Source organism: Lagopus muta, chromosome 3 (genome assembly GCF_023343835.1).
Source record: "Lagopus muta isolate bLagMut1 chromosome 3, bLagMut1 primary, whole genome shotgun sequence".
Lineage (NCBI taxonomy): Eukaryota > Metazoa > Chordata > Aves > Galliformes > Phasianidae > Lagopus > Lagopus muta.
In genome coordinates, this window is record NC_064435.1 from 47,188,696 (window position 1) to 47,201,887 (window position 13,192).

The 13,192-nt window shown below is 40.4% G+C and overlaps 1 protein-coding gene across 1 annotated transcript in view; it reads right to left on the reverse strand.

The window, feature by feature from the left end:
* Window positions 1-11,896, reverse strand: part of YES1 (YES proto-oncogene 1, Src family tyrosine kinase) — a 52,185-nt gene extending 40,289 nt beyond the window's left edge. Inside the window, exon 1 of the mRNA XM_048939280.1 lies at window positions 11,749-11,896. The gene's annotated coding sequence lies outside the window, so the exon portion shown is untranslated. The remainder of the gene's footprint in view (window positions 1-11,748) is intronic.
* Between the last annotated feature and the right edge of the window lie 1,296 nt (window positions 11,897-13,192).

Consider the following 13,192-nt stretch of genomic DNA (forward strand, 5'->3'; position numbering starts at 1 on the left):
TGTGGGATACATGACCTTGCTTCTGCGAAACTAATGCATCACTCTGGTTTGATGGCAGTGACTGCAATTTGTAGTGAGCTCTCAAGGTATACATCAGATTTCTGATGGAATTTTTCTCCTCCTGTGCTTTACCCTTGCAAAGTTGTTCACAAATGCATATACTGCCCAAAAGCAGTGACATGAATGAGGCATGGCTGTGAAGTGAGAGGTATTTCTTTCTGAAGGCTAGTAGAGAGACACGGTCACATTTTTTGATTACAACTCTACACATACCATCTGAAAATTGGCAGGTAATGTATTTATGCCAAATGAAAATGAAGTCACAAATAAGCCAAAAAATGATTTTTTTTTTTTTTTCCCAATTTTGAAATGCATTCTCAAATTCCTTTATCAAATTGGAAAGTACAGCTGAATACTTTTTGCTGTTCACAGGGCTGCATTTAATGAATCAAAGCTCATAACCTTACTGGCCATGACTTGGGCTGGCGCAGCACTGCCCCCCATGCCCTGGTTTCAGCCCAAATGGGACTCGCATCACATTAAGGTTTGGTTGGTGCTTAAGGCTAGGCTGCTCAGTGGGAAGAGCTGCTGCCATGATGGTGCTGGGCACTGCCAGCTGGGCTGGGCTGCAGCTGATTGGACATGCCTGCAGTAATGGCAGGCTGCAGTTGTGGTTTTATACCATATTACACATCTGACTAAGTGCTTCAAACACAAGCTGTGGCATAACACTGAACTAGAAGAGCAGATTACAACATGAATCCTGGCTTCTTTCAACAATTTAGTGATGTACTGCCAAAAAAAAAAAAAAAAAAAAAAAAAGAAGTCAATTTCAAAAGCCATGTTGTACACTTGGCCAGGGCATGTCTACTATGCTTCTGATAGACCAAGGATGATTGCCTAACAATAGTTTCTAGGATATTAATAGTCGTTGCAGTGAGCTGGTTGACTAAAATATTTTAAACAAATTTGGACGCATTCCCAATAAGATTATAACAATTTCCAGGCAGCTGTAACCTTAGGCCAACACTAGTTGACAGCATCCATTTAAAAACTCTTTCACACTTGTGCAAAGTTAAATCAACTTGGCACTCTTTCTGGTAGCCAATTGTCTCCTTAAAGTATGAGCCCTATTCATTCCATTGAATTGCTGCATTAAGGGGACAGTTGGCTGGCATGGGGAGGTTTGGGATGATTGACAATGTGCTTTAGTCACAAAGAAGTTGCAGCAAGAGTTTCTAAAAACCAAAAAGCAGTTAAGACTGTGAATAAATGAAGCTAGTTGAAGACGACAAAAGTACAGGATGTTTCCGGGAAGAAGCTGGTGGTTCAATAAACTTCCTATTTATGACTAATCCTAAAGCTCCTTTTCTGTCTTGCTTTGTAAATTTAGTACCTCAAACACTCCAGTGAATTTCTGTTTATCACTTAACTCCACACCAGCTAAATATTGCAACAGCGGTTAGGATTTGTGGAATTTTTATTTTTGCAGAGCAGCAAAAGCTTAAATAGGTAAGATCTGCATTCATCCCATTGATGGGATTTTATTTTGCATGTGAAATGTTAATAAAAGAACGTTGAAGAGCATTTAAATACTCATTCTAAGGAGATTACAATGTTCCAACCATTCTTTCCTTTGTGAAGCTTCAAAGACACAATACAAGAAAGCCATGGAGTGCTTGGGCCAAAACAGTCCCGGAGACTGTTGAATTTATTCATGATCCCAAGAGATACTAGAAGCATTGAAAGAAGAATTTGATACACTAAATTGACATATGATACATTTTACAAGTGTAACACGGATTACATAAGTAATCACTATATTTGAGGTGAATTATCAACTGATGATACTTCCTTCCGCGTGTACACAATGCAGATACCATTGCGAAAAGCGGGGAAAAAAAAAAAAAAAAAAGCCAAAGACGCTGCTGTCTGCTGTAGAAGTCCACGAATTACTTAGAGTACCCCGACACAGACTCGTATTCAGCCCAGCTTTTGGTGTAAAAGCATTTTCTTCTCCCCAACTATCCCAGCAAGACCCCCAGAAGCGCCCGCAACCTGGTGCTGCAGCAACAGGAAGCAAGTGAAAATAAACTAAGCCCCCCTGAGCATTTACAACTTGCAATAAAAAGCACATCGAATTTAAATTGTATGTAGTTACTGAAAAGGCAGAGAGCTTAAACATTTGCTAACGTAAAAGTGCTCCAGTTTTCTCCTCCTGATTCCTACATAATGCACGCAAAATACTTCATAAACAAGTTCTGGCTTTCAGGTGCTAAAGCATTAGTGCTGTAAAGTATTGGTAGTCAAAAGTAAGTGACTTTTAAACTATTCAACCATACTATCTAACCGGAAAAAGGTAAAAACCTCTTTGATTCAACTGCTAAATCAGCCTAGTTGTTTCAGACAGCAGATCCTATTTCACTGCTTGTAAAGGAAGGCCTCACTTCTCTGCCTTCATTTTACACTCCAGCGAAGTCTATCCTCAATACAGTTGCCTCCACTTACCCCTATGGACAATTTGGTCCTTTTATGTAAAGCTAATCCAGCTCACCTTGAAGTCAAGAGGAATTCTGCACTTGACTTCAATGTGGAAAGAGATCAGGCCCTAAAACAGCAAAACTAAGATTATCTGTGGATGAAAAACAGATTCAGATTTCTCTACTGCCTAAATAACAAACGAACAAAAAAACCTCACCCAAACACACAACTGATTCAATGAACAATTCAACAATGGAAAAAAAAAAGTCATATTTCTATTTCGGTTTAAAGCTTATGAAAAGTTACTTAACACTGCAAAGTTTGAAAAAAATTCCATTTGAATTTCTGACAGCAGAACGGTACCATTTAATGCATCCTGCCTTGTCTTTCTAGTTTCACAGGAACTGATTAAAAAAAACTAAATCCATCAAGTCTAAGAACTAGATTAAGAGAAGCAACAGATTAACTGCATGGTTTCCAAGCTACAATAACTCATGCAACAATAATGCTTAGAACTTTCCCCACTTCCCATCAGTACAGTTTGGGTTTCCTTAAAAATCTCCATGCTGTCATTAGTCCACTGGCTCAAAAGTTTTGGCAGGTTACTCCAACAGTCTGAATGATTTGATTCAGACTATTTGAATTATTTGGTCACCTGTGTACACTACACAGCATCTAATGCAGTAATGTTAACTTTTGAGTATTCATGTAAGAGCAAAAGGAAAGTATAATTGATCTGTACAGACAAATTCAGTCAGATACTAGCTGACTACACACTGAAAAGTTACCTCTCTGATCACATTTATTATTTTTTTTTTTTTTAAGAATTTAAAGTAGACAAATACATATATTTAACTATAACATATATTTATAGTGACTTCACTGATAAGAGAAATAATAGTAAATTTATGGTTAGGAAAATCAATATTAAAACCAACTTTTTTTCCCAAGTTATATTAGCTACCAAGATCTTAAGCAAATTCAAACTAGGCAGAGTTCATTTGTAACCACACTGAAGTATAATTTGAATACCTACATACCTTAACTAAAATATTTTATTACAAATGTACAGGATTTCCACTCAAATTAATATTATAAAATATTGGTTCACTAAAATCTGAGATACTTTTAGTCAATACATAATCAAAAGAGGAGTGATTTTTGTTTATATTTTCAAAGAAAAAGAACTTAAGTATTAGAACCACTCATTCTCACCTTTTTGAGTCTTTGGTGAGCAAAAATGGTTAACAAAGTAAAGCTAACATTCCTTTTTGTAAATAAATCCATAAAATATAATATGTTTGCCATTTACAACAATCACCTTCTACAACCTTATCTGAAAGTTAACATACTTATAACTTGCACATTAAAATATAACACAAGTTATTCATGAGAATTTCAAGCACAATTTCCATTCAAATGCCATTAAACATAAAATGGGAAGAAAAAACCTATTTTGTGAGTAAACTGGACTTTCATTGCTTAATAAATCTATACATACCTTAAAGAAGCCACTAGGACATTTTATTATTGCATTAAACAACACACACAGAAAATCCATGCCACTGGCAAAAAGCTAGCAAGATTAGCACCAACCCTAGCATGTAGTTACAGTCTACAGATTTCACTGACTAGGAAGACTCAACCTCATTCTCTGGGAAAAGAACTAAGAAGCAGAAGTCTAAAACTAAGCTAAAGTAATTATTTAAAATAACCATACACAATCAAGATGTCATGTTTGTTAACAGAAGTCAGTTTACATATTGCCCTGTATTAGTTTGGACATGGTTTTAGCAGGTACGCACCCAATGTAAATAGTATTCAGATGGTATATCAGACTTACACTAGAGATAGAACAAATGTAATCCAAAAGTGCTAGCTTTGTACAAACAAGTCTCACATTCCTCAGGAAGTTTTCATCTATAAACTACCACTTCTCTCTTTTTTTGTGTATCATAATAGCCTGAACCAATTAGCTCTATGGCAGGTCTACAGCACATGAGCTAAGAAATACTTCCTAAAATGAAAAAGGATCTCGATATCTTTAGCAAATTATATAATATATATAATTATTCAGCAAGCTATTTTTAAAGTGATAAGAGTAACCTGAATCACTATGATTTATGAATTGTGTTCTAAGTGCAGAGCTGTATTTAAAATACAGTATGGAACTGTACTTAAAAAAAAAAGTATGCCTAGCCATACTACCATTGCATCGTAGCCTCTATTGCTCTAAACACGAGTCAGTGTTTCATTCATCTTATTTCAGGAGTTAAGAATTCAGTTAAAAAACTCAGAATGAAAAAAAAGAATAAATCCATTCCTTATTTTTCCCACCACTCAGAATATTAATACAACTCCCCCTTACATTTCAGGCTTGAAAAAACGTGGCTACTGTGAAAAGCAATTTTACTCAGGACGATTTCCACTGACAAGCAGTAACAGCTCAGAAATGGTCTTGGTTTTCCCTACTCTTTCCTTCATCTGCATTTTTTTTCCAGAAGTAACAATATTTTACCTTATACCATATACATTCCCAATTAGAGTATTTAATTTTACCATGAAGAAAGAATTAAATACGGGTGTTTACAATGAGAGTAATATATTTCTCTTTCTCTCTCCAATACATGTTTTTCAGTTAGGTACAGATGATCTGATCTAGTTAGACAAATCCCTTTCTCGCTTTGCTTTCAGGACTTTCTAATTGTATTAATACACAATCTACCTAGAATGTATAGGGGGGATGGAGAGGAATAAAAAACAAACAAAACAAGCAGAAAGCATACATCCCTTGTTTCAGAAACCAGAAAGAACACATGTGCTTTAAAATACCACTGCTGGAAGAAAACCTGAATACTCTGTATTTGAAATAGGCAGAATCTGAACCATCATCTGGTGTCGAAAGAACCTTCTGAAATTTTCCCCTTTAACTGAAGTTCCAAAACTTTTATTTGAGACATTATTATTTCTCAGATCAGGATAAATTCTCAATAATAATAATAATAATGATATTTTGGTTTAGTTGGTCTTCTGGTCTGATTCACAACAGCTGTTCTTTCAGTAGGCTTTACTGAATACGAGCATCAAAGAGGAAAAGCACTGTTAAGATTTAAGGTAAGAATAAACCACCACAAAACCCAACAAATCCAAGCCTTCCATTGTCACGCACTATAGGACAGCCTTCTTAACAGTGATGCAGAACTCACCTTGGTTTGTCATTACACAAAGTAGAGAATGGCCTTCATTATACAGATATTGCTTAAGCCTTACTTAAATTAGCATTAGGGAACAAAACAATCTGTTTTTTCATTTGTCACTTAAACATGGCAAGACTTCATATTTAGTGAAGTTATCCAGAGGCATATAAGATGGGCTTTCTGCTTTGTTATAGCACCAAAGTAAGTCTGCACCTATGAAGAAAAGTGAACTACTTGAAATGAAATCAGAGCTAAGCAGAAATAATGAATGCTGTATATCGTTAAAAACAAGCCAACAAACAAAACTTTAACCAGAAGTAGTAAAACATTTTGCTCACACATTCTGTTTTCTGCTCAAAAAATTAAGAGAAAAGAGAGATGAAACATTCACTGCCATATGCTTTCTTCCCATTCCCTCTCACCTTAATTTAGTCATTATGTGTATACAAAAAACACATTTTTAAGGAATGTTAGAATTTGAAGTTTGCTACAAGGTTTGGTGCAAATTTTTCATTTTTAGGCTGTAAAAAACAGCCTAGGTTTGGAGATCACCCTGAATATATTTCAGACCGCGTTTCATGATCCTTAATTCTGTTTCTCACACACTAACCTTGAGAAACTTTGCTCTGAAACACAGTAAATTTTGTCTTTAATATGCTCCCATTTGGTAAGCGCTAAGATAAGGTTTTAATCCCAAACTGCAGACATTCAGAAAAATAGTAATCAGAATCAAAGTGAAGAAAGGAGACACAAGAAACCTTAAAAAGTACAATAATAACTTTACTGATTTATAGTTTATACTACATAGTTATCCTTTACTTATATATGCTTACTATAGTTATACTTCACTTATAGTTTTTACTTTATAGTAAAAATCAGCCCAGAAGACCACCTAAACCAAATAATCAGAAGTCCATCATCAGTCTCCACAGCCCAAGACAGCAAACAGTATAGGCCATATGAATCAAGAAAGCCCGCACCACAGAGAGCATCGCCAGCAACTTCCAATTTCAGGACACTGGGGTAGATTCTGACAAAAGAGAATAGCTGTGTTGAACAAATGGGTTGGCAAAGGCAATCAGAAATACAAAGAGTACAGAGAAATACAGAAAGGTAGAGCAATCTGTACGCAAGAGCTTGGGAGGCTTATTTATTATTGCTTTGTGGTTACAAGTGTAGGTTGCGATCTTAGTTTCCAATAAAACGTTCTTGAAAAGCAAGAGACTGCTACATGTAATTCAGGCTTATTTTTTCCAACTCCAAACATAAACATTAATTTTGTTATCTAACCATGCTTAAAAATAGCTTATTAACAAAGAATTGTTCAGTATTAATTTGTTTTATGTCTTCACCTGGCTGACTGCCAAAACAGTATAAAACTGCACAACTGCAATACACAAGAGATTCAGAGCACCCTCTAATTACTCTTTAAATACCCTCACATAAGCACTGTCTTTTCCTACAACTTGTGAGGGTGAAGAAATTTTTGAAACCTTTAGCATAGGTCTGTATTTAATTCCTGACAGTGTACTTCACAAGCACAGAGTAGAAGCATCAGAAGGTCTACTGAACTAAAGACAAGCATTCGGAGCTGGACTGAACATAAGCATGTCCTCTGCTACTACCACTGTTTTGCTGTGGGGCCACTGATCCTGGCAAGCATACCTGAGACCTGAATGTATTTATGCTCTGTCATTCACACAAGTAAAACACTTGTACTGTCTCATTCTTACAAGATTAGGAGGTGCTTTGGGCACATGCGAACAAAGGACATGAACCCCACTGAAGTCTTCCAATATGAAGACTGACTTTAAATATCACATTAACACCACAAAACTGGAAGTTTCCCCAAAAACACGATAAAGGCCCTGACCTACACAGATTGACTCATGCAAGTGTATTTACTCAACAACTTCACTGTCAATGGAAGCAAATTAAGCCATCTACTTTTCTAAGCCTAGCTTACCTCAACCTAAAATCTGAACAGAAAGGATGGCTCAAATCTTCTGAAGAATCTTTTAACTTCTTCAGGCTTCTCTAGACTTCTGGTGTGAAGAAAACCACAGAAACATGCATCTTAAGCCACAGAAGTTTCACTTCCTCCTGAAGTACCCATTTGAACGGCAACCTATCTGAAGTTCAGTAGCACCATCAGAATCCAAGACTTACATCAACATTTGAGACACTAATAGATACCAGTATTGATTACATCTTACACAATACTACTAAAATAGCATTAGTCCTACAAAACTAAAAGATAAAATAGAGTCAGGACCAGCCAAAAACATCATCTAATTCCACATGCAGCATCCTAGAGTACTCAAGGAGCTGAAAAAAAGATAATGTCAGTCTGAGGTTTTAGCGGTCATTACTTCCCCTGCACTCTCCTGCTATCCTACGCCATTACCTAAGACTACAGCCAAGAAAAAAATCAAAACAAAACCCCACCCTCAGTGATAATGGTCAACAAAGCCCACACTCTGCTCACTGAGGATCCCTACTGCAGCACCCTGCTTGGCTGCAGGGCTCAGGTAAAAGGCAAGAGGGGAAGTCCTCAGCTCAGGGACACACTGCAGCTGAGCACAGCTTTGGTTTATTGGCCTCTAAGAAGAGTGAGATGTGGTGCATCACATCTGCCTGAAGTGACAACAGAAAGGGATGCTTGGTATTTCCATTTCTATTTCCAGCTATCCTTCACATTTAAAGAATATGTACTTAAACCTGAAGAGAACAAAACTCATGCACAAGTAATAAGTTTTGCTCACTTTAACACTACCATCACTACAATTTCTATCTCCAATCTTGAAATCAGCCATGTGTGTTAACTTTACCCAAGGGTGCAGTCCCTCTCACTTCTGTAACTTGCCTCGGTGCTGATTCCTGCTTTGAAGCATTGGCACTACTGAGAAAAAATCCTGTTCCCATAGGTAGAAATGGCAGTAAGAATGACCTCCTAAAAACTAAAATTAAACCTGTCCTACAGTTAGCTGACAGCATCTTCTCAATGATACATTTTCCCCTTCAGCACACAATGCCAATTTCACCAGTTTGCTACAATAATCTGGGAACTGATAACATGATCTGGAACCCTACAGCTCTAAATCATTGCTTCCAGTGCAGCCCAGGATTGCAGTGATTGAGAGAAGTTACCATATAGTAACTGTAAAGCAGTTTATATTCAAGAAGTATTATATTTTTTTTAAAGTGGCTGCTACATCATAAAATCCATCACTGTAAAACAGCACCCTACTAGTTCTTCAAGAACAAAAACTAAAAGAAATGCAGAGAATGAGCTATCTTCTCGTAGCCCAAGATCATTCCTCCAGGTAAAAATTAAGCCCTATTTTTTTGTTTGAGAAACTATATTTCTCTCTCAGCACTGAGTCTATTCTGTCAACTATCAGAGGACTTCAGTGCTAGAAGCACAATACCTCTCAGAAGGGCTTCTCAGAAGCCACAGCCTATGCATGGAAGGCACCCTGTCCACAGTTGGTTGCTTAATATGACGTAGCACAATAATTTCTTGAAGTATTCTTTGTGTTAATACCAACGTCAGTTTTAAAATTAACATAAAGGTAGCTTACTCAAACTGTGTTCAAAGGAGAGAAAAGTTTGATCCACATAGTGGATAAAGATGAAAGAATGCGTTTCTTTTAGCTAACGGTCTGAACATGAGGAATTGTATGTGAAAACATACTGCTTTTGTCCACAGGCAGAGCGCACAGGAAAGTAAAACTGTGCAGCTCCCATGTTCTTAAAGCAAACTTTGGCCACATGAACTGACATGAGCCACAACATGGACATGCACATCCCTGTCATGTGACAACAGGCATTTATCAGTGAATACAGTTTCTTCTGGAGTTGCAGGAAGTACGTCAGTCTCAGAATAAAGAATATTCCTCCAGAGAGGACGAGTATTGATAAAAATCTAAATTACATGTTGCAATTTTCTGAGAAACAATTCTGTTGCACAGTGTGCAGCACACCAAAGATTTATTAAGTATGATTTTATGATATTTCTCTATTTCAAATAAACTGGCAATTCCAATACACTTTTAATATCATTCAATTGTTTCATTTACTATCTAACAGTTCCCTGGATACATTAAAAAACAAATCAATCAATAAAAAACCCTCTTCATATCATGAAATACAGATCAAAGCTACCTGGGGCTCACTCTCATTCCAAAGGAAGCTCTCCAGATTCCAAATAACAATACCAGGATCCAAAAATCAGAAAGTTTTTAATAAGTGCACAAGTAGCCCTGTGAGCAGCAAAACCAGGGAAGTCTGACTTCCTGCATCAATTTCCAGCTTGACAGAAATGATTATGTGAACTCTCCGTTGCACAGATTAAGAGCTCTTTCCTACCTAACTTCCTTAATTTTAGAAATTTCATAAAAATATTCCACCTGGGAGACCTCTGCTGCCAAATGTGTTTGAGATTGGCTGACAGCTGGAAGACTTACACACGACAAGCACGCAGATGTTGTGGTTGCACTTGAGCTCATCTTCCTGAGGAAATAAAGCTAACAAAACCCACGGAATAAAATAATCATAGGGAAGTACTGCTACCAACCAAAGCCGCAGTCTCACGTTTGTATCATGTTTTTTTGTCCTTTGAAATCCACCACAGTCCCTCTCAGCACCACTCCCACTGTTCGTGCCACAAAGATACCTTATCCTTAGATTAACCCTTGCACTCCAGCTGCGCAGAGCACCCAGATTCACATGCATGTTCAGTAAGAACATCCTAGAGCTAAATTTACAAACGTGCATAGGAAACACCAGTGTAAGTGTGAGGCTTTCCTGCTCAACCTACTGTAGGGAACCTGCTTTAGCAGGGGGTTGGACCCAATGATTTTCAGAGGTGCATGCCAATCCTATGATTCTGTATTCTGTTTTGTCAGCTTGAAAGGAACAATTCTTACACTTACATCAAGTCTGCAGTAACACTGAGTTATGGCAATGCTGTACATCACACACTGCAAATGTAACCAACAACACGACTTAATTGTAAACCCCTCTTCCTAGTCATACCTTTCAAAAATGAAAGAGAAGGCTCCAAAGTAAGCTTTTTTTTATCTTGCTTTCTTGACTAAAGGTCAATTTCACTTGCAAAACTTTACTGAAATTTCATTCAGCTGTCTATGAACTATTAAGAGAAATACAACACACTTCCCTTGGCAACACGCTCTACGTTCTAAACCATTTGGGGACCATTCCGCCCATTTAAGTGCATTTAAATATGTTTTTAACTAATGCTACCCTCTGCTTTGGCTCAAATGCAGCAGGTAGGCCTGGAAAAACTTCCTTAGCTTCTGCAAGTCAGACACGTTCACACCCCACTTACTCCCGATACAAAGTGGCACATACGTGCCACATTAGGCATCTGGAAGGTCCCATCTTGAAACAAACGCAATAAATTCACGTTCTTCAAGCCGTGCAAGAGAGAGAAAGAAAACGAGCAACCGTCCTCCTGCACATAACTTCACACGCAGAAAGTTGCACTGCAGGAATCGGGCTTTACATCAATTGTATTTTTTTTTTTTTTTTCCTAAATCGCCAGGAACACGACGGGGACTGACGAAGTGTTATGATGGCACATTTAAATTAATGACTCAGAAATTTAAAGCAGTCGCGTTCCTGCTAGGTGGAGCGATACCGAGTCGAGCACCGAGCGAAAAACAGCAGATAACGACACACGCGCGGCCGAGCGAGAGCCGAGGCGGGAACGCGTTTCCTGCGCTCCGTCCCTCGGCCCCAGCGCCGCTCCAGCAGCGCCCGGAGCCGGCGCGGCCATCGCCGGTCGGGGCGGCGCGCAGCCATCCCCGACGCTCCGAGCCCCCCGCGGGGCCGGGCAGAAAGTTGCGGAGAAAGTTTGCGCGAAGGGGCCGAGGTCCCCACCCGGGGGTGGGGGCGAGGCGGGCGGCCCCAAGGGGAGAGGCCGGGGGCGGGCGCGGGCGGCCGGGGCCTAGCGCTCAGCCGGGCGCCGCCGCCGCCGCCATCGCGGCCGCCTCTCCCGCGGGGCGGGGGGGGTGGGGGGACGGGGCCGCGGCCGGGTGCTCACCTGCCCGTCCTCAGTGGCGCGGGTGGGAGAAGGAGGGGGAGAGGGAAGGAAGCGGGGTCCCCCCCGCTCCTCCCGGAGCCGCGGCGACCCGGGGAGGGAAGGGGGGGAGGAGGGGAAGGGAGGAGGGAAAAGGAGCAGGAGGAGGGAGCCGGGCGCTCCGGTGCGTGCGAGGAGCCGGAGCCTGGCGGCGGGAGGAGGAGACTCCCCGCCCCTACGGCCGGGCTCTCCGGCGGGCACCTCCGGCCCCTCCTCCCCCGCGCTCCGCCTCGCCCCGCTACCCGCGGGCGCCCGGGTGAGGCGCGGCGAAGCTCCCCGCCCGATCAGAGGCCGCGGGGAGGAGCCGGGCGGACCCCTCCTCGGCGGCGCCGCGCACCGAGCCAACATGGTGGCGGCCGCGGCCGCGAGGGGCAGCCCACGATCGGGGACTTTCGGGGAGATTTGCCAGAGCCCGGCTGCCTTCCCCCTGCTTGACGCCTTTCAGGTGTGTGACTTCAGCTCTGAGCTCTTCCGCCTGCCGTGGGAAAGGTGTGGAGAAATTACTCTTCAACCGCACAGCGGGGGATGTCCAGGCTTGGTGTGTGTTATGGGTTTGAGTCAGACAGGTACATCCCGTTGGTCTCAATGCCAGAGGTCAGCGTCGCGTGTTTGAAAAAGAAAAGTTGGGTTTGTGTCGATGGACTTCAAGATAAAGGTCCTTCAAATGCAGTTACAGTCTTCTGAGGTCATCTTTCAGAAGTTAGGCCAAGTAATCAAGACATCCAGGCTGGTTCACCTGGACTTGGGTATCTGAGGTTGCATATTAAGAAATTTTTCAGCTCAGAAGGAGTGGTGAAGCATTGGAATGGGCTGCCCAGGCAGGTAGTGGAGTCACCGTCTCTGGAGGTGTTTGAGAAATGTGTAAAAGTGGCAATGAGTGACATGGTTAGCAGGCATGGTGGGGATGGGTTGATGGGTACATGTTCTTATTGGTCTTTTCTAGCCTTAATGATATGGAGTGACTGCAGGAAGGACTGAGAGAAAAACACTCCAAGGAACCCAGATTATTAAAGTTTACACAGTCAGATTGGTGGCTGTCATTCAGAATTTGCTTAGTTTTCAGCTCATTAATAGCTAGATTTATGTCTCTTGCACCTTTATTTGGTGTGCAGACTGACTGATAATTGTATTGGTCTGTAATGAGAATCTAATATAATGTGTACTTAATCTTTAAAACAATCAAGCAGGAGGTCCCATTTCTAGGCAATGATGGAGAGTAAAACCGTTTGTCTTTTAGCTGAAGTCAAATACAAGTATTTGCTTTTACAAGATCATAAATACACTAGGCAGTTAACAGAAGATATATATGTATATAAAATAGTAATGCAAAGGTGTTTCAAGTTGTGATGCTCCTTACCATAAATCATACTCATGAAACCCTTTTAGAGTAGTGGAGTTTATCATTTTC